At 42.4% G+C, this 22,346-nt stretch overlaps 1 protein-coding gene across 13 annotated transcripts in view; it reads left to right on the forward strand.

Moving 5' to 3' along the window:
- Positions 1-22,346, forward strand: part of ZMIZ1 (zinc finger MIZ-type containing 1) — a 490,731-nt gene that overhangs the window by 59,130 nt on the left and 409,255 nt on the right. For 10 of the 13 annotated variants that reach the window (XM_054033720.1, XM_054033719.1, XM_054033732.1 and 7 more), the window contains exon 2: positions 9,130-9,250. The exons of 1 other annotated variant lie outside the window; for it this stretch is intronic. The gene's annotated coding sequence lies outside the window, so the exon portion shown is untranslated. The remainder of the gene's footprint in view (positions 1-9,129; positions 9,251-22,346) is intronic. 2 more of the 13 variants (XM_054033721.1, XM_054033726.1) reach the window with 1 other exon arrangement.

A 22,346-nucleotide genomic window follows, 5' to 3' on the forward strand; every position in this document is an offset into this window, starting at 1 on the left:
AGGCTGACAGTGGAATATTGAAGTCTTCCTTTTTAGTCACAACGTGGGCCATGGCATTGCAGGCTTAACATCACTGCCTGGCCCGTATATCACAACTAGAGCTGTGCAGATGATGGAAATTGCATTTCATGAAAGATTTAGAAATTTGTCTTTGTCTTTGTTCTGTTTAGAAATGAAACCTGAAAAATTATCCAGAAGAAAATTCAGAGAAAAAAGTTGATTTTTGGTGGATCAAAATGTGGTTTTTATTAATAGTAATTTCCAAACAAAAATCAAAACCTTTTGTTCCAAAAATGTTGGTTTTCCCCTCAAACAAAATGTTAGTGAAAGGGACACAGTTTTGCGTAGTATTTCAGCTTAGACCCACCTGTATTCTCTGATGGATGGTGGATCCCTTGAAGTTTTTTCTGTTCAGATGTAGGGTGCAGCCTTGACCACGGAGGGTTCATATATGGGAAAGAGATCAGTCTGTATGCAGATCAGGCCTTGGCTTTTGTGCTGAGACTACCAGTTGTTATTGGTGGGGGTGGCTTGGCTTTGTGAACAACCCATTTTACATTAGCTGCCAGCTAGTTATCAGTGTGTGGTGAAATCTTGGCCTCACTGAAGTCAGTGGGCTCAGGATTTCACCCCTGGTTGCTACTGAGATAGATTAGATTTGAACTAGAGAGCAAAGGGCCTGATCCTCTAAGTTACTGAATGCTTCCTGGATGATACCAAGTGCCTTCAGCACCCACTGAGGCTAATAAGAGTGGAGGGTGCCTGCCACCTTATACATTGGACCTTAAATGAGGGGAGGTGGATAGCCTGTCACCACTCTATGAAATCATCCAGTTCCCTGTATTGCTAACAACAAAAATCTCCCTTTTCCCTATCTGCTTCAGCCCCTCCCAACAGAACTCTTTTTTCTTCTCCATTCATGGTGAACAAATTCATGCCTTCAGGATTTGTAGTCTTTGCACTGTGCTATGTGATAGCTACCCAGTGAGATGCTCTGGAAACTGCATTAATGATTGATAAAAGCTGAGAGCTGTTTAATTTTTTTCCTGTTCAATGGCTATCAATAATTTAATACACTTACTGTATGTTTTTAAGAAATAGCACCCATTTTACAGGCTTGGGTTTCGCAGGTTAAATGATTCAAGCTTCACAAATGTTGTTTTGAGGAGCTAGAGGTTTTCCCTTTTTAATTAAAAAAAAAATATGGGGACATGAGGTAGAGGCATTTCTCTTGAAACAAATGGCTCTGTTTTTTCAGTATCCTTTAGTTCTGTTGTAGCAAGATAGCTGGTTTTCTGAATCGCTGAAAGCCGTTTCAAAGCTAAATAAGAACCTGTGTCTGCTGTCATGTTAGCATGCTGCCCATCGATAATGGAAAGCATAGGAGCCTGACATGGTGTAACTAACAGGGATCCCCAAGAGAACGCCACTCTAGAGAGTGTATCCATGTGCCTGACATTCCTGCCTTTTCTATTCTAACCCAGGGCTCAAGTCACACAGAAATGTTATTTGACTTGATTTATCTGCATCCAATAATCAAATTCATTTATAAAAACAAAAAACAAAGAGAGGGGATTACTTCTAGATGTAACTCTTGGGATCATTTGCCTTAGCCTGGTACCGAAAACTGCAAATCAGGAATTAAAGTAGGGTTGCCACCTGTCCAGTTTTTACCCAGACAGTCCAGGTTTTGGCTTCTGTGTCCGGGTGCCATTTAGGGTTGCCAGGTGCCCAGTTTTTGACTGGAAAGTCCAGTTGAAAAGCAGACCTGACAACCCTAAATGGCACCTAAACCAAAAGTCTGGTTACCGCGGGGTAGGGGGAGGCACCAGGTCATTAACCTGCACCCGCCCTCTCCTACCTGCAGACAGGCTCCTTGAGACAATCCAGCAAGCGACTGACCTGGGGGAGGGGGGGACGGCGGGGGAGTGATGGGGGCGGGATCTTGGGGCAAGAGGCAGAGAAGGGGGCGGGGCCTCTAGGTTACCAGCCCTTAAAAAGGTGGCAACCCTGAATTAAAGAGAGGGGAAAATAGATATTTGGACTGATATAACTGGGTCTCTGCTTCTCTGGAAGGCACCAGCCCTATGAAGTGCTGAGTGTCTTCATCCATAGTCATCTTTTGGAGTGGAAGGAATCTTGCTAGATTTGGTCCTCAGGCCTTGTGTATAAAATAAACACACACTGCAAAATTCTACTTGCCCTGGATGTATAAATTACATTGATGAAATAGTCCAATGTAATTTGCTTTCTTCTTGTTGGTCATTGTGGTTAAAGGCTGTGTGAGTAAACTTAGTGCCTGGGATGGTAAATTTAAATGTGTGTGTATGAATATGAATATAAATATTAAACTTTGTTTCACATTGACAAATAGTTTTCTTGTCTTTTTCCAGGTTAGAATACATTTAAAAATAGTTCTTAGGGTGTATTTGGGGAAGTATATATAGGTATAACATGAAAATGACCAAAATAAACCTTTAACGATGTAAGCAATAGAGCTGGTTGGGAATCTTTTAATGAAATGTTTTTCTGTCAAAAAATGCTGGTTGAACAAAATTGAAACTTTCTGCAGTGTTAACAAATTTCCAGTTTTGAAAAAAGTTGAAATGGCGATGTTGTTTTGATTCTTTCAAAATGAAAAGTTCTGTTTTAGGTTTGAAACAACTTTTAATTATTAAAATATAAAGAACAGTTGAGACATGTAAACCAAATTTTTGTTTGAATTTTTGGTTTGTGGAAGTTGTTGAGTTGTTGATTTGACTTTTCATCCCCATTCAGGATGGGAAAAAAACTTTGTCATCTTGAACATTTGTTCCTGGGATAGGAAAACACTTTTTCACTCCCCGGACTGACAAAAGTGCTATTGAAGACATAGCCTTAATCTCTCTCTCCCTCACTTTCCCATCAGTAAAATGGTGATAATACTTTCTTTGTCTTGCCTACTTACCTTGTAAACTCTTTGGATCAGGGACTTTCTCTTACTATGTATATGTTCAGCATTAATACAATGGGGCTCTGATTTTAGTTGATTTCTCTAGGTATTACTGTAACACAAATAATAAACTTTTGGGCATGGTCTTAAATAATCAAGAAACAAAACCAGATTATAAACCAAATCACTTTTAACGGAGCAGTTACCCAAATCATCTCTTCTCCTCCCAAAGCCCTGGCACTGAGTGTGTGGTGTGTGTGTGTCAGTCAGAGAGAGAGAGAAAGGGGGATGGGGGATAGGTGATCAGTCTTGGTCAGGAAATGATGAGGAATAACTTCCCCCTGAATTGTTTCAGAGTGGTAGCCGTGTTAGTCTGTGTCAGCAAAAACAACGAGGAGTTCTTGTGGCACCTTAGAGATACGCCCAAATAAATGTATTAGTCTCTAAGGTGCCACAAGGACTCCGTGTTGTTTTTCCCCCTGAACTGTGATTTGGACGGCTTAGGTAGGCAGAATGCTATAGCTGTCTGGAATGGATATTGGCAGAAGTACCAGGGTTAATACTCCTACTCTTGCAAGCATGGTGGGATTTTTGAATGATAAGAAATGGGTGGGATATGTATGGCACCTGCAGTAGAACAGTGCTCCCATGGCCTTAGTGTTTACCTACAATTATCTTGCTTAGGCTGAGATCTAATGAAACCTCACCTCACGCTGAATGTGGCTGTAGGCTTATATTTATTAAAAGTTAGATATGGCAAAATTATTGGAATAAATCCTTGATGTTTATCAACAGATCTTGTGAGAAAGCTTGTGTTGTGAATATGTGGATCTTCCCTTCAATTAGGATCAGTTACTGTTGATTACAATGAATATTGAAGTTTCTGTGTCAGTACTGAATGTCCTCTGTTCTCCATTTCTGTATTCTCAGACTATGTTGTAGTTTGTGTGTATATACCAACACTCCATTGTGGTTAGGGTGACCAGACAGCAAGTGTGAAAAATCGGGACAGGAGGTGGGGGTAATAGACATCTACATAAGAAAAAGCCCCAAATATCGGGACTGTCCGTATAAAATCGGGACATCTGGTCACCCTAATTGTGGTAGGCGCTGTACAAACACAGAACAAGAAGATGGTTTCTGCCCCCCAGAGTTCACGCTGGAAGTAGAAGACTAGTGTTAACAGTTGCAGACAGACATGGGGGAGTCATGTTTCATGGTTACAGGATGAACTGTGCCTTAGATCGCTTTAGTCCCTCTGGAATGCAGCTCTTATGTGACTAGCCTGGCTTCCTGCACCTCACTGGATGGAACCACTCTGGTCCAGCCACTCTGACTGGATATCTGGGCTGCAGCCACCCAGTTTCCAACCGAGTTAATAACACAGGCCCAACTTGGTTTTGCCACCTGTAATAGTTTACCTTCAGGAGCCTGTGACAGTAATAAGGCCTAGTCTAATGTCTAGATTTACATCGCTCAGGGCTGTGAAAAATGTCACGCCATGTGCAGCCTAGTTAGTTCAACCTAACCCACACTGTAGACCTAGCTAGGTTGATGGAAAAATTCTTCTTTCAACCTAAGCATCACCTTTCATGAAATGGGTTAACTACTGCGTCAGGAAAACCCCTTCTGTCAACAGAGGAAGCGTCTATACCAGGGGTAGGCAACCTATGGCACGCGTGCCAAAGGTGGCACCCAAGCTGATTTTCAGTGGCACTCACACTGTCCAGGTCCTGGCCACTGGTCCGGGGGCTCTGCATTTTAATTTAATTTTAAACGAAGCTTCTTAAACATTTTAAAAACCTTATTTACTTTACATACAACAATAGTTTAGTTATATATTATAGACTTATAGAAAGAGACCTTCTAAAAGCGTTAAAATGTATTACTGGCACGCAAAACCTTAAATTAGAGTGAATAAATGGAGACTCGGCACACCACTTCTGAAAGTGGTCTATACTATGGTGGTACAGCTATGGCACTATGACCATAGCTGTACCAGTGTGGCTGTTGTAGTGCAGGCATATTTTAAGTATGCTGTGACACAAACAACATCATCAAAACAAAGCATCATTTATTCATTCCTCTAAGGTACAAAGCATGTAGAGCAAAGGATAAAAACAATAAAAGGCCTCTTGGGTCATATTTACAACAGCTGGCAAAGAAAGTTTAAGGTGTAAGTTCCTCTCATCTTATCTAACTCCATCTAACTGGCAGGGAGAAGCAACTTCTCTGAGTACAGCAGACTACTTAGGCTCACCCTTGGGAAGAGTCATCCATTCTGGGCTGCATGGAGCCAGACGGGGTATTGTCCAAATTGTTTCCCTCAAGGACCCTTGTCTTTGCCATTGTTTCATTTCTCTTTACAGCCTCCTTTTGATTTAACTCCTGGCCACTGGTTGCTCATGAAGTTTTTGACTGGCGAGGCATAAATCACAAAATAGGCTACCCAGTGTTTAATTGAATAGCTACTAAAAGCTGTCCTTATTTACAGTGAAGAAGCAGCAGGTGAACCCAGGAGCTGGAGCCGCTACCCAGCCCAGCGTGGGAGGGTGGGAGGAAGAACATAAGGCAGGCACAGGGCTTAATGGCAGCTCCTCACGCGCACACATGGGGCCAGAAAGGCGCAGGGTGTAGGCCTCATGCCCGCAACTCTCCTGCATCCTGGGCTGCTACAAACCTGCCATGGCCTCACCAAGCAGTGGTTACCACAGCAACGCCATTATAAAGTGACTCCTGGGCGTTGTTAAATTGCCATGGTAACAAGGCAACTTCTTGAGGCACTATTAGGTATGCCAAGATTTGAGTCTCACGTGGCACTATGTTCTTCAAAGTTTCTGGCATTGTGTTTCACCACTGGAAAGAGTGAGTTATGACATTTAAGCCTAGTGACAATTTGTCCTTAAATCTGTATATATTTATCAATGAAATAAAAAAGAATATGCAAAATGTATTTTATGGCTTTTGGGAATTCTTGGTTTGGCTGTGCCTCACTTTCCAGTGTCTGGGCTCCTGGCATTTAGGCAAGTTAATACCACAGATAACCTGAGCGGAATATGATCTTTATAAAAACAAGTACTACACAGAACTCCCTTTCTTTTGTAAGCATTATGGCAAAGGAGGATAATGAGAGAGCTTTGCAGATGTTTTGCTTTTCCGTAGGTCCCAATTCTCTTTTTGTTCATGGTGGGAAGAGGACTACAACTATCTCTATAAAAGCAGTGATTGTTGAGTCCTGGCTCTGGCCCTCAGTGAGGCTTGTGACTAGAACTGGTCAGGAAATGTTTGAGAAAACTGTTTTTTGTTGAAAATGCCAACCCAAAGCTTTTCCTGCAAAAGGGTGAGTTTAGGGGAAACATTCATCAGGAAAGGTTTCGCGGGACCAGGATGGAATTGTGAAAGCAAGAGATGCCTGCACCCCTTAATCTAGAATAGCTAATAGCTGAGTGGTTAGGATACTTACCGGGGATGTGGAAGACCCAGGTTCAAGTCCCTGTTCTGTTTTAGGAGAGTGAAACTATGTGTATGATTTTTATATATAATATGTATTTAAAACATATGACATTTAACTAGTATAGCGACTCCTAACTGGCTCCACCTGACTGGTGTCTGTGGTTTTTATAATCATCCGTACAGACTTTTCATCATAATGCTGCCTAAAGCGTGTCTTTGATTTAATAATTAAAAAGGAAAGACGGATGTATTTGATTTGTATCACTGATGAATGCAAAATAAGTGTGTGTATTTCTTTTGCTGTCTTTCCCGACATGGTCTGTGGTGAGTCTGTCAGTAAATATTGATTAGTGCATTGCCTCAGGAAGTACATATGTCACAACCAGTTCATTGAGGGTCATTTCTTTTCAGTTCTCCACAATCAGGGCTCTAAGCCTACTCCCCTTTGCATGAAAAAGTGTCACATTTTGAGTACTCTACTTATTATCTGAAATTGGTTAAAGGCAATTTAGTGCAAACAGCCGTGGTACCTGATGTGTAGAGGAGATGCAAATAGGGAAACTGTATATAATTGTGCTTTTCTACTATGTGGGAGAGTCTGCCGTTAGGGTTTTTTTTTTTTAAGATAGATGATTCTTTTGTATCTTAGGATCTATCATTCTGGATCACTGGTTTATTTTGTCTGGGTACTTCAATGGGCAGATGTAGCAGAGCTGAACAGGAGACATTTTGTGCCACTGATCTTTTTTGTTCTTTATCTCTCTCACTCCTGTTACGTGCAGTCTCTGTGTCTTTTCCTCCAGGATCTTTGTTGAGGTTTTCATTGTTTATTTACACTATTGTTGTTACTTTGTGAATTCTTTTTTAGGCCATCACGTATCTAGAGGGGAAGCTGGTCAGAATTATCTTTGCAGCTTTAAGTCTGCCTATCAGGTAGAAAAGGGTGAAGAGTAGAGGTTTAGTCCCCCTGGCAGATGCAGAAGCGGTGGCCTTTTGGAATTGGAGAAACTGTACTGTGCATTGAATGGTTTTAAGAACAGATTTCCTTATGATGGGGTTACCTTCCCTTTTCTCCCTGTTAGCTTTCCCAGCATCAGATAAAAATCACCTCTTTAGCGAGATCAAGTGGCACAATTAGTCACTTTTTGGTATTAGATGCATTTGTTTTTTCTTTTTGGGGAGAAGGATAATCTTAGTTTCTTCTGTGTTCAGACAATTCATACTCAGATTTTTCAGGGACAATTCTTTAAATAAACCCTCAGTCAGAGAAGGGCAGAAAGCAGTTTGCCATTTCCTCAAATATATTAACCAGGCAAATTTATTTCCTATGTATCTCTTTGATACCCCCCACCCCCAACTTGTTTGCCTTTCATTTAGGGGCTAGCCACCAGTGAGAAGAAGAGGACCATGAAATATGAGACACCTTTGAGTACTCCCTAACATTGGTGGTAGCCGTGGGGGAAGGAATGGAACAGGCTGTAAACATCTCTTTTTCTGACAGTGGTATGTGGAGGGGGAGGGCAAGTTAGTCCTGACTGGGATAACAGAAATGAGTGAAACTCTGTGAGAAGCTTATTAGGTAGTGGAGGCTGAGGCTGAGCATTGGGTTCCTTGTTCTAAGTTTCTCTTTCGGCTAAGGGTTATGCTAAGCCTGCCTACGGCTATGTCTGCACTACGGATAGCCGCTGTAAGGTCTCCTGTGTAGCTGCTCTATGCCAGCGGGAGAGAGCTCTCCCGCCAGCATAATTAAACCACTCACAATGAGCAGTGGTAGCTGTGTTGGCAGGAGAGCCTCTCCTGCCCACATAGCACTGTCCACACCAGCGCCTTTCTTGGGGAAACTTGTGTCAGTCAGGTGTGTGTTTCTTCCTTGGACATCCAGTTGTGGCATATGGGGCCAGAGATCCCTCTGAGGGGAGGGATTAAGCTATTGTGGGAGCTGAGTTGGGAAAGTTTCTGTTTTGTGAATTGGCTTCTTCAGTCTGGAGAAGGGTTGTTGGTTTGTACCTCAGTCTGGAGAAGGGTTGTTGGTTTGTGCCTCATCTTTTTGGATTGTATTTTAAAGTATTTGTTAAAGAACGTAACCTGGGTTAGGAGTTCCCTGGTGTTTGTGTACACTGGAATGAAAATAAAAAATAAAAATATTTAAATTTGGGGTAGTGGTTATTCAGATACGTCATGTGTTGGTATTAATGTTCTTTGATAGGATGAGCACACAAGCATTTGTATGTGTGATTTTTAAATGTCTGTGTGTGCGCACGCATGCATGTGTACGCATACTTGGGCATGTGACTTTAAAATCCTCCACTGTTGTTTTGCCAGTAAAAGCAGCTAATGTGAATGTTTTACAGAAATGGGCCTGATCGTGACTGAGGCAAATTCATTTGAATGAATACTTGGGTATATTTTAGCATCTCCCTTGCAATTATCCTGTTGTAGGCTATTTTAGGATCAGTATCTTGCTCTTTAGAGTCTTCCCACCCCCACCCCTGGAAAACATTTGGTTTGAGTAAGATATCTGACAGTTCAGATCAATCCATGCTTTTTTTTTTTTTTTATTAGCAGTTGATTTGGCCAACACATTCTGGACCTTGACATGATCAGCAAATCAGTACAGCCATGGATGGCTATTTTGGGGCTGGAGAAATGGGGCGGGACTAAGGAGTTGCTGTAATCTGCTGCACCTTCAAAGGACAAGAAAGCTGATATTTACCTTTCCCTTTTCTGTTTTTTCTCTCTCTTAGGAAATACTGTGTGTTACAGACTGAGACTTCAATCCCAGCTCACCCCCCCTTTTTTTTTCTTGCCTGAATTAGAAGCTCCAGGAATGTGCTAATTGGCGGCGGCCTCTTCAGGAGGTAAAAGGTAATTGTTATCTGCCTGCTTTAGGTGTCTTGCCTGTTAAACCTCTTTTGGAGCAGGTGAGAAAGGAGGGGAGGATAAGGTTAGAATAAGCTTGTCAATGTGGAATTTTTATTTTCTTAGATCATCTCCAAGTTGATGAGGATGGTTTTCCATCCTCTTCAATGTACTCATGCAAAGAGAGGCTTCTGTGTATGTTCATTCATGCATACAGTCCTGTCCTGTGCCTATTTCTACGTGTAGGACAGAGGGCTCATTTTTAGCAACTGCAGGAAAAGGTTTGCTTAAAATGTTAGTAGAAAACATAATGTTTTAAAAAAATGACCAATGCATTGGTGGAATGATGACCTATCTGCATTAGCTTAGTTCCTGGGCCCCTGCCCTCCACCTCAGGTCCTCTGTGGTCATTTACAATCTCTTGTTGCATCAAAATGATGGAACAACAATATCAGGGGAGAAAGGCCTCCCATTGGGCAAAATACCAGTTCAGGTAAAATGACCTACATTTGAATAACTCTGCATTTGAATCACATCTTTCCTTGAGATTTGGAAAAGATTGTGTAATAATCATAATACCTAGATCTTACATAGCAATTTTTATCAGTAGATGTCAAAACACTTTACAAATGGAATCAGTATCAATATCCTTTTTTTACATATGAGGAAAGTGAGGCATGGGCGGTTGTGACTTGCCAAAGGTTACACAGGAGACTGGTGGCAGAGCCAAGAATTGAACCCAGGTTTCCTAAGTCCAAATCCAGTGCCCTATTTTCTACACTATGCTTCCTTCCAACTGAACTTGTTTTTCATGTATTTAAATGCTTCTAGTTCCAGGCAGAAGTGCCAGAATATGGTATGTGTGAGCCTCTATGTAATAAATTCCATGGCCATAGATGATGGCGTGACCTTATGTAATCCTCACTCATCTTTCCATTTCTTGGAATATGGTTTATATTCCATGTCCACAATGCCCTGCAAGTTAATGATTGCAAAGCAGTTTCTGTCCTTACAAGCATTTTAGATGAACCTATCTTAGAACATGTTTTTAAATGTTGTTACTTCCTGCTGAGACTTTCAGGTGATGCTAAGAGAGTTAAGTGCCCAAGTTCCATTGAAAGCCAAGTTGATTTGAGCACCTAATTCCTTTAGGCTCCTTTGGAAAGTCCATTGTTTATTCTTTAGCTCTCTGTATCCTACGATAGCTGATTCCTAAAGGAATCATTCGCCCTGTGATTCAGGGGCACCCATGGACAACAGCCCCATAGACTGTTTGATGCAAAATGTAAAACCTCAGACTAAGTGCAGATACCGCAAGGTATAACTTGCTGACCAAATGACAAACTGCAGGTACGCAAATCTGCCTGGAGCAGTTCTGTCCCATGCTTGCCACCATGCTGTTGACAGTGGGGAAGAAAGCAAATCCTTTATTAGAAGGGCCCCTATTGGATGACTGATTACTTTCTGAAACAAAGCAATGAACCTTTCGGGTTACTCTTTCTGGGGAACTTCAATTGATACTAAGAGACAAGCAGAAACCTACAGACCAGTTGAAGCATTCTAATGGAGTCTTCTGGAATTTCCCTAGGGCTCCTTCTAGGTAATTACCTGTCTATCACTTTGTCTCCTATCTTTTAATGAGGGAGGAGTGCTAGACTCCCAGACCACTAATCCTTATTACTGTAAAAAAGTAAGTTTCACTCCTCCCTTTCTCACCTTTGAAAAATGGCACCAACTACCCAGCTGGCTTGGCTCTCTACATCTTGTTTAAAAATGGCTGCTAACCTTTCTCCCTGGCTGCCAGACAAATCATGGGAATCTCCTGACTACTTCAGGCATGTATTCCCTGAATTAGCCATATGGGTAAGAGGGAGTTGATAGGGAAGAGAGGCTAGCAGAAGCCACCTCACAATCCCTAAATCCACTTTCCCCCAGATAGATTCTTTATTAGAGCTGTGGGATATGTTCATTTCAAACCCAGAACTTGGAGCAAATTCACTGAGATTTGCAAGCCTGTTCTGACCTGGAGTTCTGGGCAAAAGCCACTGCAAAACCTGGCAGTTCCAGCTGAGCTTGCTTACAGTCTCTGGGTTCTTTCAGACCCCCAAACTCTCAGGAACTGGGTTAATGTAAACCTGTAAACCCAAACCTCACAGGGTTGTGGAGGGGTTTTTGGTGGGACTCTGCTCATTAGCCTGGGGGGGGGGGGTTCTGTTTGTGTTTTGTTTTGTTTTAATCAATCATATTTTTTTCACTGAAAACTTTTGCATTTACCCTATATTCCCAGTCTCTTCCTGTGAAGGCCCTGCTTCGGAACTATTGCCATTTCTCTTAGGTCAGGGTACTCGGTCTGTGCCTCTGTTACCTCAGCATAGTACTGGGTTTTTCCTTGGATAACCCCCTCTCTTCCTGTTGCTGGCTCACATTACTGTAACAAGTCAGAGATATTTTCCTCCTCCTCGGCTGTTGCTTACGCCAGGAGCTCAGACATAAAACCCCTTGTCCCTATATGCCCCTCTTTTCTTTATTCTTCACCTGACCAACATGCCAGAGGTCTGGGGAGATCATGGTGGTTTTGGGTGATGTCCTTTTCCAACTGCTTCCATGTATCAGACTCCAGGAAATGTACATTGTTAAGCCCCTTGACAGTACCTTAGTGCAGCATGTGTTTTTAACTGTCTGCTTATGTATGGTATTTAAGCAGCAGTCTGTATCCCTTGGGGAGAAAAGCTTTAGGAGAAGACGTGGGACATGGTAGTGATATTTTGGAAACAAAGCAAAAGGAAATTCTTCCAAGTTTGTTGGGCTGAAACCTTTTGGGGGGAGCGGGAGGGAAGAAGGAAAGGTATTCTTGCTGGACTTTGAAGTATTTTTTGAGGGGGTGGGGAAGGAGGGAATGTCTGATTGTTAAGTAGCCAAACATTTGCTGAAGTTTCATGTTTGTTGTTTCATAGCTATACATGGAGTTACCTTTTTTGTCCTTTCTTCAATTAAACTTGGGCAAAGATTTTTTGCTCCTAGAAAGTATAAATCATATACAAAGGTGAGACCCTGTTCATAATTGACACACTTAGAATAACAAGAAGAAAAAAGTGCTTTCAAGATTGGAGCAAAGTCATCTCTTTATTTTATTTTTTCCCACTCTCCTAACCCATCTCCAGAGAAAAGATGATACAGCTTCTAGCTAACATATTTCAGGTGGGTGACGCTGTGATATGTTAAGCGGTGTCTGTAATAGCTTATCTACTGGTGGTAAGCTTACTCTGTTTGTATTTCTCTTTTCACACATAAATCAAGTTAATAGTTTTCAAGACTTTGAGCAGTGTTTCAACAGGATATTTGCTTAATGTCTTCTTTTTTTTTTTTTTTTTTTTTTTTTTTAAAGAGCTTTTAAGATAGGTTTTGAGTTAGGATTTCTAGTACAGCAAACATATCCAGTGTCAAAGCTATGAAGCTATCCAGAACCCATCCAGGAGTCAGACTTCTGAGTCCCAATGAATTAACAGCAGAGCTTGTGTTTCCAGGGGTTCCAGTCTCTGGAGACCTAATCTTCACACAAGCCTTAAGTCCTGATTAAACAGTACATCACCACTTAAGTGCATGCTTAACTTTAAGTTATGCTAAATTTTAAGCACATGCTTGTGCTTAAGTACTTTGATGAATAGGGATGGACTTAAGCACATGCTTAAATGATTTGATGAATTGGGGCCTTTCTATACATTGACCCTGTAATCCTTCAGTAGAACTCCTTGGATGGGAGGAGGAGCGCTTCATGGAGGCTTGCATTTTCTCTCTGCCCGAAGAGCTCTCTTTAAGGGCTAGTTATGCCTATGCTTGGAAGGATTAGATTTTTATTGGTAAATATCAGTAAACGTCGATTTCACTTTCCACCCACAAACCAAAGAAAAAATATTTCCATCAATCGTAATCAAAATTTACAGATACTCAAAGTAAAAAAAATGCTGCCTGAGTATTTTTTGAACCATTTAAGAATATTTACTTTGTATATTTTGACATGTGATGCTGACCATCTGTTACATTTTAATTGTTACAAAGCTTTAACATCTTGAATTTCATCAGTGTCCACTGTCATTAAATAACCATTGGCTGACCCCTTTCCCCATTATTCTGCACAGCTTTGAAAATTTAAATTGATAAAAATAGGAAAAATGCTTAAAATAAAAATTGATAATGTAAAATTATATTTAAAAAAATCAAATTCTGCCAAGTCTTGTTATACCATATAAGACAGGGGTGGGCGAACTACGGCCCGTGGACCGGATTCGGCCCACGAGCTGTTTTAAGCTGGCCAGCAAGCTCCCGCTAGGGCAGGGAACGGACTTTGTGGCTTGGCCCTGCTCCGGCCGGGTTATTTGGTCGGCAGCCACATCATGCGGCTTCGCCCTTCTCTTGCGCTCCGTCAGGACGCTGGATTGGGGGGCCACACCACGCGGCTCGTCCCTGCTCCGTCCTGGGCGCTGGGTCGGGGGTCCTGGAAGCCGCGGCATGGCCCCGCTCCGGCTCCTACACGCTCCAATGGCCTTTTCCGGTGCGCCAATGGGAGCTGCAGGGGTGGTGCCTGCGGATGGGGCAGTGTGCAGAGCTGCCTGGCTGCGCCTCCGCATAGGAGCCAGAGAAAGGACATGGCTTCTGAAAGCCACTTAAGGTAAGCGCCACTCGGCGCCTGCACCCCTGAGCCTCTCCCTACACCCCAACCCCCTGCCCCAGCCCTGATCCCTCTCCCGTTCTCCAAATGCCTCAATCCCAGCCCGGAGCACCCTCCTGCACCCCAAACTTCTTATTCCTAGCCCCACCCCAGAGCCTGCACCAACAGCTGGAACCTGCACCCCTTCCCCAGCCCTGATCCCCCACCCACCCTCCGAACCCCATGTTCCCAGCCCAGAGCACCCTCCTACACCCGCCACTCCAGAGCCCGCACCCCCAGCCAGAGCCCTCACCCCCTCCTGTACCCCAGCCCCAACTTTGTGAACATTCATGGCCTGCCATACAATTTCTATTCCCCGATGTGGCCCTCGGGCCAAAAAGTTTGCCCACCCCTGATATTAGAGAAGAGGAGACCCCCTCTGTAGTCTGTGGAGTTGGGGACAGGTTATAGATATATGGAAGGGAGAAAACTTGGAGCGAAGAGAAGAAAATGAACACAGAATATGGAGGAAGACAATTTGTGAGATGAGCTAAGTTTTTTACTTGCATGACATATGATGGCTGGACATCAGTATCATAAACTACATAGTACAGAATTAGTGGAATAGATCTGTGTCTCTTACATTTCTTATGTGAATCTTAACTAAGTAGACTTCTAAATAAAGCAGTAAAAAATAACAAATATTGTCAGACTTTACATTTAAGAGGAGCTGGTTAGGAATTTTTCGAAAATGCATTTTGTCAGAAAACACCAGTTCATCAAATCCAAAAATGTCAATGGGAAAGGATAGATTTTGATGAATTTGTTGTTTAGAAAAAACTTGGGGGGAGAAGAGGAATGTTTTGAAATTGTTCTAATGAGCTGTTTTGACTATTTGGATACTTTAAAAAAAATTTAAGATGAAAATTTTTGTTTGAAATGACTTTTTGTTTGAAATGACTTTTTGTTTTTGCAATTTAACTAATTACAGTAAAAAAGAAGCCAAAGTAATAAAACATTTTGCAATTATCAAAATCAATTTTTTCACATTGTTGGTTCTTGAAAATTTTCAAGATTTCAACTTTTTGTCCCATTTAGAATGGGATGTTTGTCCCCTAAATTTTTAAAATTTCCCAGGCCAGGAAAAGAGTTTCCTGCAGAGCTATACATTTAAAGTCTTTTCTCTTGTACATTCTCTTCTCACTAAGAGGAGCTGTGACTAGTATGCTTTGCAATGACTGCAGCAGAGTTGTGGGAGTGCAACCTAACAATCCGCAGAATGAAGTTTTTAAAGTGGGTCTGTGGAGCTAATCTGTAATCAGTGACTGGGAGAAAAAGTGTGTGTGTGTGTGTGTGTGTGTGTACATATGTGTGTGTATGACAGTTTTTATCATGTTCCACATTAATTCTAATGGGAAAGTTTAAGGCCCATTTGTGGAAATTAGCAATGAAAAGTGTTTTTTTCCCCTCAAGTGCAGAATTGTTCCCTGCTGTTAAGGAAGCTCTGGTATGTGTACACATTGCTCCATTCTTCGGTTCTGTATATACATGCGTGTGAGAGTCTTGTACATTTCAATAACTTCCCCATTCAGAAATACAAAGTCAAAGGGGAATTGTAGGTTTGAATGGGATTGTTGCAGTTCTAAAATACTTAGTTTAAGTGTGGTGGTGTGATTTCATTTATTTATTTTCTTCTTAGAAATCAAGATACAGGGATCACGTGCCATGGTGAACTTGCAGGTATATACGATAGCAGGTCTCTATTCATATACAGCACATGGAATTTGGCTCAGGAAGGGAATTCTTTCCTTCTTTCCGAATGTAGGTTTTCTTAATGGAGCTACTGTTTGTGATTACCATGTAAAACTATATCCTACTCCTGATAGCTAAATGATTTGAATGTCTTAATGGTATCTTTTGACCTGCCCTCACCAGCCTAGTCTTTCTTCCCATTCTTTTATTTCTATTCTTTTGGTCAGTATGGAAATTATACTAAAATGCAGACTATTAAATTGCATTTTCCTGCAGAGGCGCTGAAAGTTTTAGGTTACAGCTCCTGTCTCTCCCCTGCCCCCGCCCCCCTCTACCCCCCCCCCCCCCCCCCCCGCCCCGGGAAAAAAACATATTTGTGGCATATTTGAGGGGGAGGGACAGTAAGTAGGGAGGTCTGAAAAACAATGTTAGTGTGGTGTGAATGATCAGGGAATAAAAAGAAAAGAATGGAAATATGCAAGCAGTGGCTCACCAGTGACACATTAATAGCATCCTGAAATCAAGTGCTCATTCATTTTAACCAGAGGTTAATTAATCAGAGAGAGTAGATAAAATGATAAGCTGCTTTTAATGAAGTGAAGCAGCATTATTAGCAGTAAGCAAAATGCAAAAATATTTGGTCTCCTCCACATGTGGGTTTGATTGGGCCTGTAGTGAGGCATTGGCTTTGGAGATTACTAGCCTCTTTTGTTGCACTCTGAGTTAGGGGTGTGTGTTTAGAATGTGTGGCCATGTGCAATTGCTGGGAAATAGGGGACTGGAATTAAATTAAAAACAGATAAATTGTTCCTTGTACATTTTTCCTGTATGCCAGAGGCCAATAATTACTGGCCCTGATAATTCAGATACTTATTTTGCCTTTGGGGATAACTGGGCTTTCACAGAAAAACTACACAGCTTCACAAAGGAAATTAGAATATGTGAAAGTAAACAATTTGGTATTGCTTAGTTAATGTTGGTGTACCCCAAACTGGTGCAACACATGATTGCCTGCATAATCTAGGGGAGTTCGCAGCCTCTGGGTAGTAATCCACAAGGGAGTTACCTGCTATTTATCTAGACTCAGAGGGTCATGAGCCAGTGTGCGTTTGGCTATTAAACTGAAGTTGATTTGCTTAGTCCCTTCCAAATGATCGTCTGCCATAAGCAATGCCTCTAAACTATTGGGCTCGTTCCAGTGGTGTCACCTGAAATGCTGTGGAAACTGTAAGAGAGTGTTCTGGGATATGAATGGCAATGCAAATTACAGTAGGCAAATGGCTGAGGAGCTTTGCGATCTATTGAAAAGTCAGTATTTCTGTTATAACAAATGGGAACCTTTCCCCTTTACAAAAGGAAAAGTGTATTCTTGGTGGAATTAGCAAATTTACTCTGAGCTATCCTACATTGTTTTAAATGTTTATATTTCAGACTGGTGTAAAAATTGACTAAGCAGGGCTTTTAATGCACAACTCATGCTATTAAATTGTTCCTGAGTCCCTTTACATGCAAAGTTTTGTAGGAATAAGTTAATACGCTTGTGTGAACTAGAGAAATGTATCCAATGGATTTGAGTGGCTTGATAGTAAGACATAAGCAAGTAAAAGAAAATTTATTTAAAAGACTAAGCTGCCTACATTCATTCAAGTATGAATTCCCTAGCAACAAAGGAGAAACTGACGTCCCTAGTGGTTCAAGGGTGTAAGTGATACTGCAGGCTTAAGTTGAAAGGTTGAATCCACCGAACGAAATAATTCCATTATAGTGAGACAAATGCTCAAAAAGCTGGCTAGAATGGTAGGTAAAAGGCCGGGGGAGCCTTGAAAGCACAGCTGAACCAGGGAAATGAGAAGCTGGAGTCAGTAACTCAGGAATTGCATTTTTTGTGCGATTATTTTCTGATGAAGAGAGCATGCTACCTAGCTTGGCAATATTGTAGTCCCAGTATTTTGTTCAAAGAATGCGCCAACTACCTCTGGGGTTTTTTTGCTTTATATTTCAGCATCTAAACCATCATTTTGGTTTTTTAATAATTTTGCCATAAGAATTTCCTTGCTAGCTATGGAGGAGAAGCTTTAAAAGTAGAACTCAGATCAAAAAGTGGTCTATTTTCCTGTAAAGCAAGAAAAAGTGCATGCAACCTGTTTGGACCATGTGTTGCATTGGATCTAACAGGATGACATTAGGTTAGACCAGCAATTCTCAAACTTCATTGCACTGTGACCCCCTTCTGACAACAAAAATTACTTCACAACCCCGGGGGAGGATGGAAGTGGCGGGGGGGGGGGGGGGGGGGGAGCCTGAGCCTGAGCCTGCCAGAGCCCCACTGCCCTGGGTGAGGAGGCCAAAACCCAAGCCTCACTGCTCTGGGAAGGGGGGTCAAAGCTGAAGCTCAAGGGCTTCAGCCCCTAGTTATGGGGCCTGCAACCTGAGCCATGCTCCCCAGGGTTGAAGCCCTCTGGCTTTGCCTTCGGCCCTGGGCAGTGGGACTCGGGCTTCGGCCTTCGCCCCAGCAAGTGGAAGTCAGTCCTGGTGACCCCATTCAGAGGAGGTCACGACCCACAGTTTGGGAACCACTGGGTTAGACTGAGCTAGCTAACATAATCTTAACACCTTCTATAACTAACTAGTTAAGGCAAACTGTACTTTAGCACATGCTAAACTGGCTGAATTAAAGCCTGGTGAAGGATAAAAGCCACTGAACCCATGAAAATAGCATCAGTGGGAAATGGAAGAGTATTGAACATAAAGAAGGGAAGAAGCCTAGAAGTAAGCAAATAATTCGAAACTGGGTCTGATGAAAAAAATGTAGGGGAAGATGGTAGTGTTTCACAGGCTGAAGGACTAATGCATGTGATCTCCTCCAACATGAAGCTAGTAAGTGAAAAGGAGGGCCAGTGAAGGAGAAATAGAGCTCAGGAACAGGTTTGGGTGTTTGGAAAACGAGGAAGGGGTGCAGCAGGTGGTAACTGAAGGGGGCAGAGTGAGGAAAAAGAGAAGAGCGGTTAGTCCCATAGAAGAGGGGAGGAGTTGATGGAGACAGCACCAAATCTGGGCCCCGGGAGGGTACAGTATGGCATAAGGGGGATTATAAGGGAAAATAGGAATGGACAGGTCTTGCAACTAGAGGGAACAGGGGATAGATTAGTAGATCGCACTGTCACCAGGCAAAAGCAGGTTTACGTGATTGGGGACTCCTTACTGAGGAGGTTAGACAGGCTTATGACCAGGGCAGACCCAGAGAACAGAAGGGTGTGCTGTCTACCGGACGCTAAGATACGAGATGTGGACCTGCGGCTGAAAAGGATCCTAAAAGGAGCAGGTAAGAACACCTTGATCATCCTTCATATAGGAACGAATGACACAGCTAGGTTCTCGCTAGAGAGAATCAAGGGAGATTATGCCAGGCTGGGGAAGATGCTTAAGGAAATCGAGGCTCAGATCATCTTCAGTGGGATTCTGCCTGTTCCTAGAGAAGGGCAGCAAAGGGGTGACAGGATTGTGATGATAAATAGTTGGCTAAGGGAGTGGTGCTATAAAGAGGGCTTTGGGATGTATGGCCACTGGGAGGCTTTCGGGGACAGAAAACTGTTCTCATGGGACGGACTTCATCTGAGTAGGGAAGGAAATAGACTTCTGGGAGGGAGGCTGGCTCATCTCATCAAAAGAGCTTTAAACTACGAATTTGGGGGAGACGGTTGGGAGACGTCCAGTTAATCTCCACACCAGATTATAACATTGAAAGGGAGATAAGAACAGATACAGCCGGGGGGAAGAGATTGGACATAAGGAGGAGGTGGGGATGGATACTAGACTAATAGGTCATACTAGCAGTACAGTTTCCATACCAAATGGGATAACGAATGTGAGAGAGGCCAAACGGCATAAATTAAGATGTTTATACACCAATGCGAGAAGCGTAGGTAACAAAATGGAGGAATTGGAGCTCCTGGTCCAACAAATGAAACCGGGTATCGTAGGAATAACTGAAACGTGGTGGAACGGTAGTCATGACTGGAGTACAGGTATGGAAGGGTATGTGCTGTTTAGGAAAGACCGGATCAAAGGTGAAGGTGGGGGAGTAGCATTGTATGTCAATAATGAGGTAAACTGTAAAGAAATAATAAGTTATGGAATGGATAAGACAGAGTCTGTCTGGGCAATACTCACATTGGGTAAAAGAACTACTAGAGCCTCCCCTGGGATAGTGCTTGGGGTGTGCTATAGACCGCCGGGATCTAGCCTGGATATGGACAGAGAACTCTTTAATGTTTTTAGGGAAGTAAATACTAATAGGAACTGTGTAATCATGGGAGACTTTAACTTCCCGGATATAGATTGGGGAACAAATGCTAGTAACAATAAGAGGGCTCAGATTTTCCTAGACGTGATAGCTGATGAATTCCTTCATCAAGTAGTTGCTGAACCGACGAGGGGGAATGCCATTTTAGATTTGGTTTTGGTGAGTAGTGAGGACCTCGTTGAGGAAATGGTTATAGGGGACAACCTTGGCTCGAGTGATCATGAGCTAATTCAGTTTAAACTAAATGGAAAGATTAACAGAATTAAATCGGAGACTAAGGTTTACGATTTCAAAAGGGCTAACTTTAATAAATTAAGGGGACTAGTTAGGGAAGTGGATTGGACTAACATATTTAGGGATCTAAAGGCGGAAGGCTCCTGGGATTATTTCAAGTTGAAGTTGCAGGAGCTGTCGGAGGCCTGTATCCCGAGAAAGGGAAAACGGTTCATAGGCAGGAGATTTAGACCGAGCTGGATGAGCAAGCATCTCAGAGGGGTCATTAAGAAAAAACAGAAAGCGTACAGGGAGTGGAAGATGGGAAGGATCAGCAAAGAAACCTACCTTACTGAGGTCAGAGCATGTAGAGATGGAGTGAGAAAAGCCAAAAGCCGTGTAGAGATGGACCTTGCAAGGGGAATTAAAACCAATAGTAAGAGCTTTTATAGCCATATAAATAGGAAGAAAACAAAGAAAGAAGAAGTGGGACCGCTTAAGACTGTAGATGGAGTGGAGATTAAGGATAATCTAGGCATGGCACAATATCTAAATGAATATTTTGCATCGGTATTTAATGAGGCTAATGAAAGGCTGAGGAATAGTGGAAGCGACACAGATGGGAATAAAGGAGTGGGGATTGACATTACCGTATCCGAGGTAGAAGCCAAACTCAAACAGCTTAATGGGACTAAATCGGGTGGACCGGATGATCTTCATCCGAGAATATTAAAGGAACTGGCGCGAGAAATTGCAAGCCCGTTAGCGATAATTTTTAATGAATCTGTAAACTCGGGGGTGGTACCGTTTGACTGGAGAATAGCTAATGTGGTTCCTATTTTCAAGAAGGGGAAAAAAAGTGACCCGGGTAACTACAGGCCTGTTAGTTTAACATCTGTAATATGCAAGGTCTTGGAAAAAATTTTGAAGGAGAAAGTAGTTAAGGACCTTGAGGTCAATGCCAATTGGGACAAATTACAACACGGTTTTATGAAAGGTAGATCGTGCCAAACCAACCTGATCTCCTTCTTTGAGAAAGTTAACAGATTATTTAGATAAAGGAAATGCGGTGGATCTAATATACCTCGATTTCAGTAAAGCGTTTGATACGGTACCGCATGAGGAATTATTGGTTAAATTGGAAAAGATGGGGATCGATATGAAAATCCAGAGGTGGATAAAGAACTGGTTAAAGGGGAGACTGCAGCGGATCGTACTAAAAGGTGAACTGTCAGGTTGGAGGGAGGTTACCAGTGGAGTTCTTCAAGGTTCGGTTTTGGGTCCGATTTTATTTAATCTATTCATTACTGACCTCGGAACCAAATTAGGGAGTGGTCTGATAAAGTTTGCGGATGACACAAAGTTGGGAGGTATTGCCAATTCGGAGAAGGATCAGGATATCCTGCAGGGAGATTTGGATGACCTTGTAAACTGGAGTAATAGTAATAGGATGAAATTTAATAGTGAGAAGTGTAAGGTTATGCATTTAGGGATAAATAACAAGAATTTTAGTTATAAGCTGGGGATGCATCGGTTGGAAGTAACGGAAGAGGAGAAGGACCTCGGAGTCCTGGTTGATCGCAGGATGACTATGAGTCGGCAATGTGACGTGGCCGTGAAAAAAGCTAATGCGGTCTTGGGATGCATTAGGCGAGGTATTTCTAGTAGGGATAAGGAGGTGCTGGTTCCATTATACAAGGCACTGGTGAGACCTCATTTGGAGTACTGTGTGCAGTTCTGGACTCCCATGTTTAAAAAGGATGAAATTAAACTGGAAGGGGTACAGAGAAGGGCCACTAGGATGATCCGAGGAATGGAAAATCTGTCGTATGAAAGGAGACTCGAGGAGCTCGGTTTGTTTACCTTAACCAAAAGAAGCCTGAGGGGGGATATGATTGCTCTCTTTAAATATATCAGAGGGATAAATACCAGGGAGGGAGAGGAATTATTTCAGCTCAGTACTAATGTGGACACGAGAACGAATGGATATAAACTGGCCGTCAGGAAGTTTAGGCTTGAAATTAGACGAAGGTTTCTAACCATCAGAGGGGTGAAGTTTTGGAACAGCCTTCCGAGGGAAACAGTGGGGGCGAAAGACCTCTCTGGCTTTAAGATTAAGCTTGATAAGTTTATGGAGGGGATGGTTTGATGGGATAAAGTGATTTTGGTCAATAACGTGCCATTGCTGG

The sequence above is a fragment of the Malaclemys terrapin genome, chromosome 7 (assembly GCF_027887155.1).
Source record: "Malaclemys terrapin pileata isolate rMalTer1 chromosome 7, rMalTer1.hap1, whole genome shotgun sequence".
Taxonomy (NCBI): domain Eukaryota; kingdom Metazoa; phylum Chordata; order Testudines; family Emydidae; genus Malaclemys; species Malaclemys terrapin.